Source organism: Rousettus aegyptiacus, unplaced genomic scaffold (assembly GCF_014176215.1).
Source record: "Rousettus aegyptiacus isolate mRouAeg1 unplaced genomic scaffold, mRouAeg1.p scaffold_m13_p_1, whole genome shotgun sequence".
NCBI classification, from domain to species: Eukaryota; Metazoa; Chordata; class Mammalia; order Chiroptera; family Pteropodidae; genus Rousettus; species Rousettus aegyptiacus.
In genome coordinates this window covers 98,453,918-98,471,190 of record NW_023416284.1, presented here as the reverse complement: position 1 = coordinate 98,471,190, position 17,273 = coordinate 98,453,918, and the positions used below count along the sequence as shown (strand labels likewise).

The window sequence follows — 17,273 nt, the reverse complement described above, 5'->3', positions numbered from 1 at the left end:
TTCTGCAGGAGGAGGTGAGATAAGAGACCTCCAGTGGGCTTCTCAAGCTCTTTTCTGGCTGGTTCTCATAGCCACTGAGCCCTTTTCCACCACCTTCCTGCAGCCGCCCTCTCCGTACCTCACGCGTGGGCCTACTTGCCCAAACGGATTTCCTGGGAAATGGTTTGGCTCTCATTTCAGTTTACTCCTGATCTCCAGGCCAGCTCACTTCCCAGCACCCTGTGACTCACAGTGGGTCAGGGTTGGGGGAAGCCCAAGGGAGGCAAAAGACCCTGTCTCGTTTTCACCTAAAGGGCGTTTTAGTGAAAAAACAAGGCTTCAATAAAGAAAGGGACAGAACAAACACCCCACAATCAAAGCAGCCAAGCCAAAGGCCTTCCTTCTGGCGCAGGAACTCTGTGAACAGGTTCAAAAGACTAGCCCTTGGCTCCTGAGGCAGAGTGACTGGGAACAGGCAGAAGAGTCCCCCTTTCTGTCCTTGTTCCTTCAAAGGGTCCAGGGCAAGGAGCTGTGGCTGTGGCAGGAATCAGGGCACATGGCCTGGCCTAGGAGTACATGGTTAAAGAGCCCAGGGCCTGGACTGAGGCAGCCTCTCTCACCAACTGTGTTACCTGGGCAAGTTCCATGAGGTCTGAGCCTCAGTTTCCTCATCCACAAAACTGGGAGGATGCTTCCTAGGGTGGTTGGGAGGACAGAATGAAAAAGCATGATCAAAGTCTAGCTCTGTGACCTGTTCATGTAGTGCTTTCCATAAATGCTCATTTTGCCTTTTGTGAGCTCCAGTTTCCTCACTTAAAAATGGGGAATATTGACCTCACAAAACTGCAAATCATGCATACAACTGAAGTTAATACTAATTAAATGTTTGCTGTATTTCAGGCACTTGATCTGTGTGGCCTTCAACATGACAGCTCTTCTCATTTTATAGGTGAGGAACTCAAGGCTCAGAGCTCAGGCAACTCACCCTAGGTCACACAGCTAGGAGGTGGTACAGCAAAGACTTGTTCCCAGGTCTTCTTGTTCAGAATGCCCCTTCCCAGGGTCAGCTGCCTCCCTGCTATGGGGATGAGGTAGGTTAGTAGGTGAGCTTGTTCTGAGTATCAGGCCTGGCACTCAGGCCTGGGACTATGTGTATCCAGAAACAGTCTCTTTATTCCCACAGGCCCAACACCTTTATGCACAGATATTTTGTTTCCGTTCATTTGACTATTTGAATCTTACATTCCCCCCACCCCTGCCCAAAACCTTTTCTTAGTTACAAGGAATAAAAAATTAACAGTCTTAGTTACAAGGAATAAAAAATTAACAGCATAATATAGCAGCTCCACTTCTAAGTATATACCAACAAAAAAACATACGTATATGTGTTCACCAAAAGACATATGCTTAGAATGTTCTTAGCAGCCCTATTCATGAGTCATCAATATTGGAATTAGGTGAGTAAATCATGGTATTTGAATGCTTGAGGTAGTACTTGGCAGTGAGAATGAACAAACCACTGCCACACACACAGCAACATGGAGAAATCTCACAACCAGAATGTTGAGCATAAATGCCAAACACCAGAGAAAACACACAGTATGATTTCATTTATCTGAAATTCAAAAATCAGTCAAACTAACTGATCACATTAGAATTCAGGAGAGTGACTACTCTAGTTAGGGAAGTAACTGGGAGGGGCACGAGGGGTTTCCTGGGGGTCTGAGAATGTTCTGTGTTTGGGAATTGGTTACAAGGGTCTGTTCACTTTGTGAAAATTAGTTGGGCTGTATGTACGCTTATGATTTGCGCACCTTTTTTTATATTTAAAAATAAAAAGCTTAAAAATGGTTGCTGGTCTTGTGATTTTCCTATACTTTTCCCTCTGGTTTTCTGAAATCTTTCCCTTCCAGAGGTAGGCAGTTTCCTGAAGTTGGTAGGTATCCTTACCAAGTAAGTTTTATACTCTTAATCACTTAGTATTGCTTGGGCATCTTGAAATCTTAAATGAAAGTACCTTCTGCTCCTTGCTTTTTCCTTTGGTTGGCGATGTTTTTTACTCAACTTCATGTTGCTGAGATTAATTCAGGTTTACTACATATATCCCTAGGTCATTAATTGAAAGGCTTCTGGAGAATGGTCTACTGTATCAGTGTGCCCCAGGTCTTTATCCAACCTCCCCTCCATGGAACAGTTGGGCTGTTTCTGATGTTTGGCCATTGTGGTTACATAGCAGTGGGTGGTGGTGGGGGGTGCTTCCAGAACTTTCTGTTTTACCCCCCTTTATTGCCTCCTGGTTAGTCAAGTTGTCTCCCCTTCCTCCTGTGATTCCTCCATTCTGGAATCTTCTCCCCTCCCCATATCTGCCAGCTGTTCCTCCCCACCCTGCTTCCCAGTCTTTCTGACTCAGAAAGACCCAGGATCTGTGCTGGGTGGAGGTGGGGGAGGGGTAGAAAGGGGCAGCCTTTTCCTTCACCACAAAGGCCCCTGCTCCTCAAGATAAATGACGATTTAAACAAATATTTCATTAAAGGTTGATATCTTAATGAACTGTGCCAGGAACCTTCAAGGCATTCTCCAGACTCCCCCTTTTTAAGGGGGGCTTCTACTCCTGGAGGGGAGGCTCATCGGCTTACCATATTGCCCTGAGTAGAGGACCCTGCAATGTGGGGAACTGTCCCAGGACTGAAGGAGGGACTGAGTTGCCCTTCTTGGTACCAGGCCAGCCATATGCCTCCAGCCCTGAGAGATGTTTGCAGGCCTTCCTACAGTCACTTTCAGGGACACAAAGACTCAGGCCTTGTCCTCAGGGTTGTGGGCATGGGACTCCAGGCTGACTAGTAGAAAATCAGTCATTAAGGATCAGGAAATGAACAATAGCCTGACAAGCAGTGGACAATTTCCCATCAATTAGAACACGGTGTCTTTGGGTCAAATGAGACCCCCTCTGTGGAGGGATTTCCCTGCAAGGAGAGAGCAGGACACACACAGTGATGGCTAAGAGATCAGACCCAGCATCCCTCCCCTCTCTCGCGTAATGAACCTGACCTTTTACTGAGGAGGAGTGTGTCTGGGGGCCAAGGAGTGGGCTTAGAGAAAAGAACCCCTTTTCCCTTCATATAGTTCTTCATCCTTCAAGTGCTACCCCATATCTTTTTCCTTTGAGAAGATGCTTAGATTTAAATCCGAAATCTGTCACTTTCAAGCCTGAAATCCTGAAGCAAGGGGCTTAATCTCAGTTTCTTCGACTATAGAATAGGGAAAAATATGTGGGTCTGGCAGAGAGTTGGTGAGGAAGAGTATAACTCATGTAGGGTTCTTCTCAGTATAGGCGTTAGATAGATTGGAGCTACTGTTGTTTCTTGATTACCCCAGCCACTACCATCTCTTTGCCGCTTGCTGCTCTTTAGCATACATGTTAATGCTACAATGTGCTGCTGGCTAACTTTTATTTAATAAGCACGCAGTGACTTTAAATACATTGTATTGTTTGTTAAATGTTTAATCATTTATGTCTCACCTCTCCAACTAGATAATAAACAGGTCAGGGGCCCATTTTGGGATTTCCTGTTGCACCAAGCATCATTTGTTTTGCATAGTAAGTACACTGTAAATGCATGTTGATTTGATTTGATTATGATTTGATAATTTAGAGCAAGGTTAAAAAAAAGTAGCCTGACACCTCAGGGCAAGTTGGTGCCCTGCCTGTATAAGCTGGGGGTTGTAGAACTTATGCAATAACTGTGTCTTCAATGATTGGAGGGCAAGAGTTAGAGGTCAAGGTAGCAGGGGACAGGGAACTTGGATAGAAAATGGGACAAGGCAGCACCCTCACTCCCTCAAGGGCCATCTCGTCCTCCCAGAGGTCTATGCTCTCCATTCTTCTCATCACTCCTCCCTGCTCTTTTTCTGCTTGTCCAGTGGGGATCCCTTTAGAACTCTGTGCTTTGCAAAGGAAGTATTCCTTCCCCACGGGAACTTGAGGGCCTGGGGTTTGGAGTCTCCGCCACTGGCACTGGAGGGTGAGGTGCAATGTGAAAGAGGGAAGTCAAAGCCAAGATAGCCTCACACTGGAAATAGCCACCACCTATTAAGCACCTACTGTATACCAGATACTTTTTAGATGTATCGCTGATCCCCCATGGTAGTCCTAATTTTTTTTTTTTTTTTTTTTTAACAAAGGCAGAGCCATGAATGGCAGAGGCAATCAATGTAGGGTGGATATAAGGGGGCAGATTAGAGCTTTTATAAGTCTCTTATCATGTGTGGCATCTAACTGGGCTCATGCAGTGAGGCTCACACATTTTCCTAGGGCTTCTTCCACACACAGTCCACATCATATTCCATGCCTGACCTGGACCTCAGGGCCCACCTCCTTCCAAGGTCTCCTGCACCTCTTCTTCTTTCTGGCCTTTTCTCCACTAGTCTCCTCTGTTCTTGAATCCTCCAGCCCCCAAGACCTCCCTCATGGTTATTAGGCAGCAGGAAGTCCCTGAGCCAGGCTTCTGAAGCCTGGGGTGAGGCTCGATCTTGATTAGAGAAGAATCACTGGCATCAGGCACCATGTTAACAACTCTTCATGTGTGACCTCATTTCACCTCCCAACAGCCCTCTGAGATGATATACCAGATCTTTGGTGCCCCGTTTTGTTTGATGACACTCTGACTACTTACACCCCTGAGGCTTCTAATCACCAGTGCCTGCCTGGCTTTGCCTGAGGGTGGCCTCTGGGCACTGGATTCCACTTTGCCACTGTGTGGGAAAGTCCTCCACCCATGATAGATGGAAATTGGTGTATAAATACCCCCTCTTTCACCCCTCTGGAGGGATAATTCTGAGGTGTGTGTTCTCTGTGCACTCCTAGGGTTTCTCCAGCAGGACTGAGCCCACCCTTGTTGCTGGCTGGATAACATACTTTATTACCTTCCTTCCCTTCCTTATCTTTTTCTCCCACTTCTCTCCCAGAATTTCCTAAATCAACCATGTGGACTGGAATAGTTCTCTCGGGGCTGCTTCTGGGGGAAGCTAGCCTAAGTCAGGTAAATACTGCTATTATCTTCATTTTACAAATGACAAGACCAAAGCTTCTAGAGGTTGAAACTCACACACAGTTTTCCGCACTTACATAAGCAAAGCGCCTGCATTCACACCTGACACTCTTCTATATCTACATATCGCTTTATAATATGGCTTAGTGAGAGCCCATCTCCCTGCCCCCAGAAGTCTGATTCAAGTCCATTCCCCTTGGTTTCTTGCCCTGAGAGGTTAGAGGTGAAGAACAGTGTGGGTCAGGCGTCACTGACTGGAAGTAGGGAGTGTTTCTAGGCCACTCATCACTCCCTGCCTTTCTGTGACTCACTAACTGGCAGTCAGAGCTAGTCCCTGGGTCACAGACAGAAAGAGAAATGATGAACATCTACAAGGCTGGACGTCTAACAAACGGAAAAAAAGTGAAAGCCTCTTGGAGTGCTGGAAAAGGAGAGGACTAAGCCAGGAGTACAAGGGAGGGAGAGGCTCAAAGCTGAGGAATCTTTTCAAGACTTTGTGTTATTCAAGGAGCTGTGACCACACTTCCCTGGACATAGCAGCCCCTATAAAAGCAGGGGGTGGTGGTGGTGGAACTGAGGTAAGAGATAGGAAAGGATTTTTTGATAGCAAGATGTTCTCAGCCTGGGAATGTGTAGTCTCCTGATGAAAACCTCAAGGGCAGGGGAGAAATGGGCTTACCTCTTTAGTGAGTGTGGAAATGGGCACCATCTATGGGGCAGGGTGACCCGATTCCTCTGAAGACAGAAATTACGTGGAGAGAATATCTTGGAATTTTCTGTTTGTCTGGTTTTCATGACACCGTTGTCTTATTTCAGGTTCTCCCAGAAGTAGCCTCTGAGACAAGGATTCTAGTACACGTAGTTTATTTGGGAATCAGTCCTAGGAAATACCAGTAGGGAAGTGGGAAAGTGAGAAAGAAGGGCAGGAAGCCAATTCGGGGAGTGTCATCATGAAAGTTATGCTACCACGTGAGCAAGAGGGGTGCGATCCCGCTTGGGAACTCCGGAAGCTGTATGAGACAGGCCTCGAGTTATGCACACCACCAGGCAAGGAAGCCGGCGTACTCATCCTCCAGCTCCCTCTTGGTCACTGGCTGAAGGCTGCTTCCAGGCACATTAACTCTCCAGCACTTCCGGCTTGCCCTGAGCTGGTGCCAAGAGTGTTTCCATGGCCAGGAAAAAACCCTCAAGCAAAGAGCAGGTGTTGGCAGTACGCAGCCTTTTCTAGAGGTAAGTACCAGAGATATGGGCAGGGCGCCAGCACCTGCCACACTCCGCCTTCTCGTCTCCTCCTTGACTTTTCCCTTGTGGGTTCATGTCATCTCCCACTATCTCCTCGTAAATGTTTGATGTTCCCAAAGCTTCAGCTTTGACCCATTGCTCCCACAAGCTCTTGAACGATCTCATCTACTCTTATGGTTTTAACTACCATCTGTGAGTTGGTGGCTCCAAGTAATGTCCCTAACTCAGACTTCATTCCCACTCCCATGTCTGTGAACCTCCACTGATGTCATACTCAACACACCCCAGACCAAAATCACCATCCGTATCCCAAAACATGCCCTACTTCTGCATGTTCTTCTCAGTGGTGGCATCGTACCCACCAGTCACTCTAGAAACCAACAATCATCCCTTGATTTTCCCTGTCTCTTCTCAGCACATCTAATCAGTCACTAAGTCCTGTGGATGTTGCTTCCAAAATATTTCTGAGTTATTTCCTCCTCTCCACGCCCACTCCCACTGCCATTGGTCTGAACCCTCATCATCTTCTACCTGGGTATTCCCGTAACCTCCTAACTGCCATCCCTCCCTCCAATCTGACCTCTTTCCTATGCCTCCCTCCAGTCTATCCTCCACAGTGATTAAAAGATTCTATCTAAAGTGCCAACCTGAACTTGTCAAGCTATTCTCAAGAACCATTCCCACGGGCCAGATTTAAGCACCTTGGCCTGGAGCACAGGGCACAGGTACCCTTTCTTGAAATTCCGATCCCATTCCTGGCCACTCTCAGCTCTGCCACTTGGGACTTGTGGAGGGTGCTGTGCTCTTTCCTCTCCTGCCATCTGCCTGGAAAACCTTTCCTACCATTTGCTTTCCCCACTAACTCTAAGACCCAGCTTAGCTGACACCCCCTCTTGGAAGTTTTCCTTGAATACCCTGAGCTGGATTAGACACATCTTTTGAGCTTCTGTATTTGTGCAAATGTCAGAAAACTCACTTCAAATGGCTTAAATAACAATGCAAAATTGTTTGGCCCTTATAACAGAATAATCAAGGGGTAGGGCTCACTGCAAGTGATGTGTGATCTAAGGGTTTAAAACAATGCCATTGGGTTCTCTACTTTGCTAACTCTGTCTTTCCCTGGGTGGGCTTCACTCTCAAAGTCCTTAGAGGGAGTCCTGTTAGATTCACTCACATCCTGCCTAGTTCAGTCCAGTGAACAGATCAAGCAAATGCTGACTTGTTGGGACCTGCAAGAAATTTACTTACCCTTCTCCAAATCCAACCAAATGGCCAAAGGCTTAGAGTGCTCTGCTTCAGGGGTTGGCAAACTATGACCATCTTGTTGCTGTAGTTTCAGCGTTGTGATAGAGGCAAATACCCGCAAAATTTTTCTGTAATGGGACAGACAATAAATATTTGAGGCAAAATTGAGGGAATTATGTAGAGACTTACATGATAAGAGAGAAAACAAATTTTCCCCAAATTTTTATTGATGGGATTATAATTACAATAATAGTTGAATATAGGTTTTTTTGTTTTTTTGTTTTTTTTTGTTTTTTTTGTTTTTGTTTTTTTTTGGAACACAGGTCAACTAATGAGAAGAATGGGATGGGGGAAGGGGATACATTTTACTTAACCGGGGTTCAAAGTTAATGATCCCTGTCATCAAATCAATGGTAAATGCTAATTTATAAAAATCATTTTTAGCTCCCAGACCTTATGGGAACAGGTAGGACACGGCCCCTAGGACCACATTTTGCAGACTTTTGAATGAAAGCAAACCATTATAGAACTAAGGGAATAAACTGGCAAGCTGGAAAAGGAAAGAACAAAGTATACTCTGATGGTGGGGATGATATCGGTACCGCAGGTCTTGGTACGTGGAGCTCCCTTTGTGATGCTCCATTCACAAAGTCGGGCTGTGGGGCGTTTTATACGGGACTTCTTAATAAGACAAGTTCATGTCCTTACATAAGCCTGACACCATCCCTATAAAGTAGGCAGGGCAAGGGTGGCTGTACCCTTTTCACAGAGGAGAAACTGAGGCTCAGAGAAGTGGCTGTCTGAGGTTTCATGGCAGGGCCTCTCTGGGGCACTTTTGAGGATTCTAAGACATGGGCCTTGGGGCCTGTGCTTTGTCGAGTGAGTCATTGAACAACTGTGATATCCCCTGGTTGGGGGTGGGTCTGGGCCAGCAGGAGGACAGGCTGGTCTGAACATGGCCTGGGGAGGTTAAGCTCTAGCTGGCTCTGTGACATGCAGCAGTCCATTGGGATGGGTCTGGTCAACACAGGTACTCAGTTCTGTTTCAAGAATCTTTGGGCTTAGGCATGTCTCCACTGTAACTCCCCATGCAGGACAGGTGATACTAGCTCATTAGCCTCAAACTAGAGAAAAATCAGGTTTCAGGAAAGCACGCCCAGGATCACAAACAAGGAGTCTGACTCCTTACCTTACTGCTTCCAGCCTCTGGACCTGGCCTCACTGGGGTCTCTGAGAGCTTGTTTGGAGGTTCTAGCAGGGGAGCTCAGCAACTCGTATACCCTTGACCGAAGAACGGTCCGCTCCTCTATTGGGGGAGGTCATCCTCTTCAATTGAGCGTGCAGCTTCAGGAGGGACGCACATGGAGCCGTGAGGGAGGAAGGGGACACCTGCCTAGCCAACCAGGTCAGCTGAATCAACCCTGGTAATCAGCCAGAGTACCCTCACATCCACTCAGTGGGGTTCCTGATGAGCACTCTGGGTTTTGTGGGCCAGAGTAGGGTTTAAACCTTGATGTCGGGTGACTCCAGGGCAGGGACAGCCTTGGGTAGCCCTCCACAGGACTGTTTCAGTCCTCCTCCAAGGCTGACTGGCCTCTGGCTGAACTGCCCAAGGTCAGGGCAGGGTCTGGGGTGTACAGAGGCAGCCAGAAGTGAAGGATGGTTGCTGGGTTCCTTTCTGGGATAATATTTAGAAGCCAAGAGAGTGTGTGGCATTACCTACAAACACACACATTCACACATTCCCTGTTCTTAGACATGTATGTACACACTCCCACAGTCAGATAGTCACACCCACACCCATCTTCACTGTAAGAATCACACACATGCCTGTGCACACACACACTTCCATGGTTTCCCACATTCCCAAGCTCATACGACATGTTCATAAACGCCAGTGTTAGTTTCCTAGGACTGCCATAGCAAAGTACCAAATGCCAGGTGGCTGAAAACAACAGAACTTTATTGTTTCACACTTTTGGAGAAGTCCAAAATCCAGGTGCCTTCTGAGACTTGTAGGGGAGGATCCTTCCTCACCTCTTGCTAGCTTCTTGCAGGCTTCTGATAACCCCAGGTGTTCCTTGGCTTGTAGACACATTACTCAAATCTCTGCTTCTGTCTTCACAGGGACATGTGTCTCTGTGTCTTCACATGAACATCTTTTTATCAGGACACTAGTTATATTGCAGAGAGGTACTTTATTTCAGTATGACTTCAACTTAACTGATTACATCTGCTGTGACCCTGTTTCCAAATAAGATCATACTCTGAGGTGCTGGGGGTGGGGCCTTCAGTGTGTTTGTTTGTTTGTTTGTTTGTTTGTTGGTGGATACAGTTCAACCCATAACCGCATCTTATGGCCATAAAACCTCTCATGTACTTAGCACACGCCTAGAGTTACACACAGCTGTATACACTATCAAAGTCACACAGACATGCACATTCACACGTTCATACATTGCCATAGTCACGAAATCACACATACCCATATATATCACTAGGATCACACATATACAGTTACACACACACACACGTACACTCACATACTGCCGCATCATCACACACGCTCACTCTCCCTCAGTCTCCCAGTTTCACCTACAGTCCTCCACACCCAGCAGTCACACTCCTCTTTCACAAGCCTTCCTGCCCCAGCCCACTCCCACACATCCCCTTGGCCACACTCAGAGGCCACCCCTCGGGGGTCATGCTCTGAGACCCGGCGCGCACTCGCAGCCTGACACTTGGCTCATACCTCTCACATCCTCTCCCACCCACACAGTCTCTCCCCTTCTGACTCCTTCTCCATCCAGCCACCCCCTCCCCAACCAGCCCTCTGGGTGGAGAGTGCAGCCGCTGTGCCCCACCCCCAGCCAGGGCACCAGGTGAATAATCCCTTGCTGTCTGGAGTCAGGTGCTCCACAGCCTTCTCCATCGCAGACTCCCGCTCTTCCCTCTCAGGAGCAGACAGACAGACAGACAGACAGACACATGCATACACACTCTCACCCTCTGGCAGCCCCACGGCAGCAGTCTGTTCCTCATTATGGGCCAATGCGCCTGTTTACTCACCCAGCTGGAGATGGTTAGAGAGTGATAAATAATGAAAGAGAAAACAGGCTTTTCCCCTCTGCGGCTTCTATTTATGTAACATGTGTCACAGCTCACTCACAGACTTTGTTTCGGAGCTGGTTGCAGGAAATAGTTTATTTTTTCCGGACGGTGGCTTGGGGGGCGGGGTGGGGGGCCTGGGGTTCAGGTTTCTGGTCTCACGCCCAAGGGAGTTTCAGGATCCGGCACCCAGAGTCTTCCTCCTGGTCCTTCCCCACCCCCACCTCCCCCAACGCCCTGCAGACATCACTGCTCAAGGCTGCCTTAGAATAGGGTTCCCTGACTCCCCTGACTTGGAAGGAGTTGGGGTGGTTGAAGTCGCCTCCCAGCTGCCTCTGAAACCCCCCAAACAGAGGGGCTTGTTTTAAGAGTCAGACAGCTTGAGGCTAGGATTCGTTGAGAGGAGGAAGGAGTGGGACAAAGGCCTTCCTAGGTAGCCTGCACCTGTTAGGGGGGAGGGTACGAAAGGATTTGGTCTATAAAAGATGAATATCAAGATCCATGCCTTGTATCCCCTTAGCACTTTAATGTCCTGGTCTCTCTGAGGCCCTGGATTGCCACCTGCTGCTTCCTGGTGCGGCATTGAGACGCAGACATGGGGAGGGGCTTGCGGTGGTCTGCTGCACCTGCGTGAGGAGCCAGGCCCTCAGACTCACACATCTCACTGCCTCGTTTTCCCAGGGGCACCTCCCTTGCTAGAATTCTAGTCAACTGAACTCATGCCCAGGCAGGTTGGAGTGGCTACTAGGGTGTGGAGGATTAGGGAGAATGTGGGGGAACGTGACCTGTCAAAGGTCTGAGATGTACCCCCAAATCCTTCCCCAAACACTAAAGCTGCCTCCTTTTGGGGAATGGTCCGGGGAGGGAAAAAGCAGCCGAAAGCTACCCTGCTTCCCAGACCTCAGGGCCAGGAGGTTTTTGGGACGTTCAAAGACAACCTGCCCCTGCCTGAGTCCATCTCTTTGAATGCCAGGTCAGGGAGCCCCCGTGTCTTTGCCTGACTGACATGGAGCCCCATTGGTGTCTCAGGCTACCTACTGGAGAAACCCAGAGGTACAGACCCCATAAAGGCAGAGTCCACTGTGAAAGATGGATCAGGAAGCCCCCAGCTATTGCAGACTTGGGGACCGGTGTGTGCACAGGTACCATGGGATCAGTCTTGCCCAACGGCCTCGGTCTCCTCGGATTGTCACACAGGGATCTCCTGGCTGTGGGAGAAGCAGCCACATTCCCAAGACAAGGACTTTAAAGCTGAGTACCTGGGATCTTGGGTATTACCTTCTAAGTTAGTCTTGGGAACCCTTTTGGCTCTCGGGGGCGGGGGGGCAGGAGAGGGGGTCATGAGAGGGGACTCGGGGAGCATCTCTTCCTGGGTTTCCTGGACACTCTTGCATCTCTGGCCCCTTGGCAGGGTGGGGGTGTGGGGAAGGGAGGGCTGGCCAGAGCCCACCGCCTCGGATGTTTGTTCAGGCTGCTGTATAGAGACTCACAACAGTTTCACAGGAGCCCTTCCCAGGACACCTCCTTCCCCTAACAGACACGGGCCTGCACATGCATATGCTCGCAGGTGACTCCTCCTGCATGCATCCTCTTTCAGGAAGACCCAAAGCTCTGGACTCTAATGTCCCCTGTGAATGGTGATGTGAATAGTAAAATTCATCCTAAACCCCAGGGGCTCTTCACACCTTGTCTCTAAACTTAGCACTGATCCCGCATAGAAGCTTTTATTATAACCTACACATACACACACATCCAACCTTGTAGATGAGAAAAATGGGGCTCAGAAAAGCTGAGTAATAGGCCAGAGGCCACACAGCTACCATGTGGCAGAGGCAGGTTGGGATCTAGACCCAACTCATGCCAAGCTCACACTTCATCGCTTTTACCAGGCTGCCTTTCCTGTTTCTCTCTCAACACCCAGAACCCAGTAGGTGAGGAAGTCAACTGGTTAATGTGTACATATGGGTTTTCTTTCATACACACTCGATACAGGCCTCAGCTGCCCTTCTGCAAACCCACCCTGATCTGTGATCTCCCGGCAGACTCAGAAAGTCACGGACTCCTCTGCTGTCTCCACGGTTAGAACCAGCACCAACATAAATTCCCTGGGCTCCAGCCTCAGTTTCCCCTCTGTCTCTCAGGCCCAAACATCTAAGTAAGGCTCTCCCCGCTTTACAGAAGCCAACAGCACTGGCTGGGCTCCTGCTCCAGGTCTGACCCTCACTCTGAAAACCTCCGGGGTCTAGCCACCTCCATCCTCCCCTCTTCCTCCGAAATGTCAGGCCTGGCACTATCCCCCTGCAGCCCTCTCTCCCTGTGGTCCCCTGGGAGCTCAGGCTTTGCTTGAGGGCAGCGAGTGAAGCCGGCTGTAACAGAGAAACCTCGGGCTCCTCTTTAGAAGTCCCCGGAGGAGGCAGATCTGAGGAAAGGCTGCGGAGAAGGCGCCTGCAGCAATGTCAGCTTGAGAACAACCCGGCTGACAGGATGCTGAGCGGGGATTAAGGTCAGGATCAGGGAAGCTGGGGAAATGAAGGAAAGTTCCCTGCTCCCCTCTGCTGCCACCGCTGCCCACTGCTGCCCGAGTTTGTCTTGTTTGTTCTCTCTCTGGGAAATAGATGGGGAGGGAAGTAGGCAGGGGTGAAACAGGGAGGTTGGGGGGGGGGTGGTGGGAAAGACAGAGGAGAGGTGAAGAAAGGCAGGCAGCAGGGTAGAGGTAGAGAGGAAGGAGGAGTTCAAGGCCTCAGGTTTTCAGGGCTCATTCAGGGTGGGCAGCCGCATGGGGGCCCTTGCCTGGGACCCTTCCCCAGTGACTGTCTCCAGTCAGCCATGGGCAGCCGGCCCCCTATTACCCCTCCCCTACGTGCAGAGTCTGTTCTGAATATTGGCGGCAAGACCAGTGAGGACAAAACTGACAAGGCCGCTGTGTCAGATGTGGCGTACTCTCCAGAAAGGGAACAAGCCTCCTGCCTTCAAATGCAAGATCCCCTCTTCTGGGGAAAGGCCATCACGGAGACTTGCCTCATCATTGAAATGTCGCCAGGGCCCAGGCGAATGGGCAAAAGAGTTCCAGGTCATCCAGTGCAACAAAAAACCAGGGTCCCGTGCATTGTCATTGGTGAGTGGTTAAGAACATGTCCTCTCCTCTCGGAGTGCGTGGCTTCAAATTCTGATTCTGCCACTGATTTGCTGTGTGATCTTGTGCAAATAGGCTAACCTCTCTGTGCCTCAGTGGGAAAAAACAGTGTCACCCCCTCACAAGGTTGTTAAGAAGATGAAGGGAGTAAACATTTGAGAGGCACTTGGAGTCGGGCCTGCCACAGAGGATGTGTGCAATGAGGGTGTTTTTATTATCAAGGCCAGAGTGAAGGAATAATGGTGACAACGTAAAGTTAATTGCCTGAAAGTTTCCTGGAGGAGGGGAGAGTGGAATCTGATTTTGGAGGCTGAGGCTTGGCAAAGGTAGAGAAATAGATTGGGGGTGGGAGGCAAGTTCCTGTGTGCCAGGTTAATGTAGGGCCTGAGAGGGTCAGGGGTTTAAGGATGTGTCTGGTGAGAGGTAGAAAGGATGCATTTCCTGGGAGATCTGCTCCCAGCCAGCCTTTCTCCAAAGTTCCTGCTCTAACTAGGGATAACATAACTACTCTCTCCCACTCCTGCCAAGGGTGCAAAGGCCATGAAAAGATGCTGTTTATCATGGTGACCTTCCTAGAATGGGGCTTCTTCCAGAAATCCAAGCAATTCATAGAAGCTGCCTAAACCCCTGGGTTCACTGGACCTAGTAAGGAACAAGGCAGCAGAGAAGGGTGTGGAGACTGCACACCTGGCAGATGGTACCTGGGGCTGGGTTATAGCTCTGCCACCGACCAGCTGCATGACTTGGAGCAAATCGGTTAACATCTCTGGGCCTCAGTTACCTGGTCTGTAAAGATGGACACAGGAACCCAGGAGGGGGTTTCTGGGTTGCCTGCTGCAGATCTACCCCTGGCAGCTCCTCCTGAGGGTCCTCAGGTGTTCACCCTATCTCTGGATACCCTAGCCATAGGCTGGGCATGGGGAGAGGGTCGGGGTGGGAGTGAGAGCCTAGGGTGGGGCACTGGTAGTTGAGGAAAGGGTCTGCTGAGTGCTTTTTGGTGAAAAATGCCTGGGCCAGGGGACCTAGTCTCCTCAGATGTAAGTGGGGAGCAGAGGATTTTACCTCCAGGGGAATGGTTTCTGGAGAAGCTCATTTCAAAAACACCTTTTTCCTCCATCAATAAAAATTATGTATATTTACTGTAGAAAATTTGGAAAATACAGAAAAGCATTAAAAAAGTGGTAAAGTTCAGTTATGATACTACTCAGAGATAACCATGTTACTGTATCTTGTAGTTTTTAAAAGTATATGCTCATACGCTCATGAGCATTCACATACCTATTCACAGTGCTCACACATATATTCACACGCTTACACATTTATGCACACATATAGATAACTTTTTATTACAGCATAATAGCTTAATGTACGTATACCTCAAAAAACTTAGAAACAGGATTATGGAATCATAAATACATTAATATTTGTAAACTGTCTTTTTCATTAAACAAAATATCAAGAACCTTTCCCCCAGGTCATTAAATATTTTTTCCCAATGTAATTTAAAATGACTGTAGAGTGTTCCATCTTTTGGGTATATATTAGTGGGCACATAATATTATCAATCCTCGATTGTTAGCCATCCTGATCATTTCTTGATGTTTACAACACAGCAACGACATCCTTTTAGAAAAATCTTTAAGGGGGCAGCTAACTTTGCAATTGTTTCTTGATATGTCTGTCTACCCCACAGTCCTGAGTGTGAGGCTTTCTAGGGCAGGCTCTTCATCTGATTCACGAGCTTGGCTCCTGGCTCGCTGTAGACATATAGTTGCTGTTGAATTGCATTGTATTTCTGGAGGCTGCTCTCTGGGTTGAGGAACTGGAATGGTGGGCTAATGAGGAAGGAGCCAAACCTCCTCTGCTAGAAGAACACTCGGGGGTCCCTACTGCCCCTCTGCTAGGCCTGGTAGAAACAAAACATTCCCAAGCCCAGAGCCAGTGGGTGTCCTGGAGCCATAGGGAACTGCTTCCCCTTTCTCTCTTATCTTCCTAGGCAAACCAAACGTTGCCTTTCCCTGCCAGGATCGTCCCCCTTCATGCCCCCATCTCTGAGTTCTTTTGTTGTGTCTTCAAACTGATGGCCCAGCCGACAGAGCCCTTTTACCTGCTCATTACTGCCAGAGCAATGTTGTGGCAGCTCCCCTGGCTCCCTACAAGGCAGCCCCCTCTGGCCCCGGTTCTGACAGCACAGCCCACTGGACCCTGGGAAGTGCCCACATGGCACACCTCAGCCCTGCCCCCTGCTCAGCCTGCCACCTCTCATGACAGCAAGGAGCCTTTGTCTCTTTCTTTTGGGGGCTTTGGTCTGATGCCATCTTTCTTCCTAAGACAGATTTGTAGAATCTTGGATTTTGGAGTGGAGATCCAGTTACCAGTTTTTCAATGGGTCTTGAGAGAAAGAGAGAAAGGGGGGGAAGGTGGGGAGAGAGAGAGATAGAGGACAAAAATTGAGAGGTAAAACTTACTAATTTACTTTTTCTCCTCAATCATTCATGCTCCTAACCTCCTGCGAAATATTTATTTTTATCTTTTTCCCCCTCTTCATTTTCTCCTTTCTTCCTTTCTTTTCTCCTCTCTTCTCTCTTTCAAGTCTAACACACTCTCCCACCCTCTTGTCCTCATTTCCCTTCCTCTCCCCTTCTTTTTTAAGTTTTTTTTTTTCTTTTAACTTTCAAGGTCATTCCGGACTCCTGAAGCCGCCAGTCCCTCAGTGAGACATGAGCGCCACTGGCGTCCGTGGCCTCTGTTTCCGTGGCAACCCAGTAACCATTAATTTTCAATTAAAGGAGACAAAAAGCTCGATGACAGCTCCAGGTCTGCTGAAGATGTCAAGAATCTGTATTAATATACAGCAAGAGAGCATAATTGTGTGTCCATCTTCCAGAGCAGCGAAAAATGGAGGGATAATTACCAGCTCGAAAGCCACTCTGTAATTTAGTTCTTACTGTCACCACAGCCCTACACATTAGCATAAATTAAAAGCAGAGTTTATTGTTATCAAAGTGCATTGATATCGCCAGACCTGCTTTCTTCCTTTTAACTGTTTGTCGTGGGTGAGTGACTCCCCAACTCTCGCCAGGGTCTCCCTGGGGTGGGGAGAAGTGCAAGTGCAGGGGCTGCTGGGTGCAGAAGCTAGATCTGGAAGGTCTTGGCCATTTCTGCCATCTTTCCTTGGGGCAGATGGGGACAAGGGTCAGGGCATTGCCCCTCTAAAGGGGCCTAGGGATAATGGGGAGGACTTTGATACTAATTCACCTCTCCTGTGTGAGTGCTTTGTTTTGCCCAAGAGCCCTCCAGCTCTTTCCAGAGGGGTCGCTGCCCATCCCGGGGTCCCCTTTAGTGCCTACTACAGTGCAGCGCAGGTGATGAGTGTTCGATGCCAGCCTATTAAAGGAATGAGCGAATGTCGGTGGGGCTCTCATGGGGTGGATGTCAGCAGGGGGTCTTCTTGTTTTCCCAATTCTTGGCATGGCCAGCTCAGAATAGAGATGCTCGTGGCTCCAGCCCTGTGCCAG

General features: G+C 48.8%; 2 long non-coding RNA genes across 2 annotated transcripts; one reads left to right on the top strand and one right to left on the bottom strand.

Annotated features, from left to right (window-relative positions):
• Window positions 1-852: 852 nt before the first annotated feature.
• Window positions 853-10,162, bottom strand: LOC107501980. Its single transcript, XR_001594903.2, has 4 exons — window positions 8,704-10,162; window positions 7,518-7,642; window positions 5,707-5,907; window positions 853-1,057 (listed from the first exon to the last, which is right to left on the bottom strand). It is a non-coding gene; the product is annotated as an uncharacterized LOC107501980 (long non-coding RNA).
• Window positions 10,163-12,535: 2,373 nt separating this feature from the next.
• Window positions 12,536-16,765, top strand: LOC107501982. The gene is made up of 3 exons (XR_001594904.2): window positions 12,536-13,125; window positions 13,489-13,737; window positions 16,435-16,765. It is a non-coding gene; the product is annotated as an uncharacterized LOC107501982 (long non-coding RNA).
• Window positions 16,766-17,273: the final 508 nt, after the last annotated feature.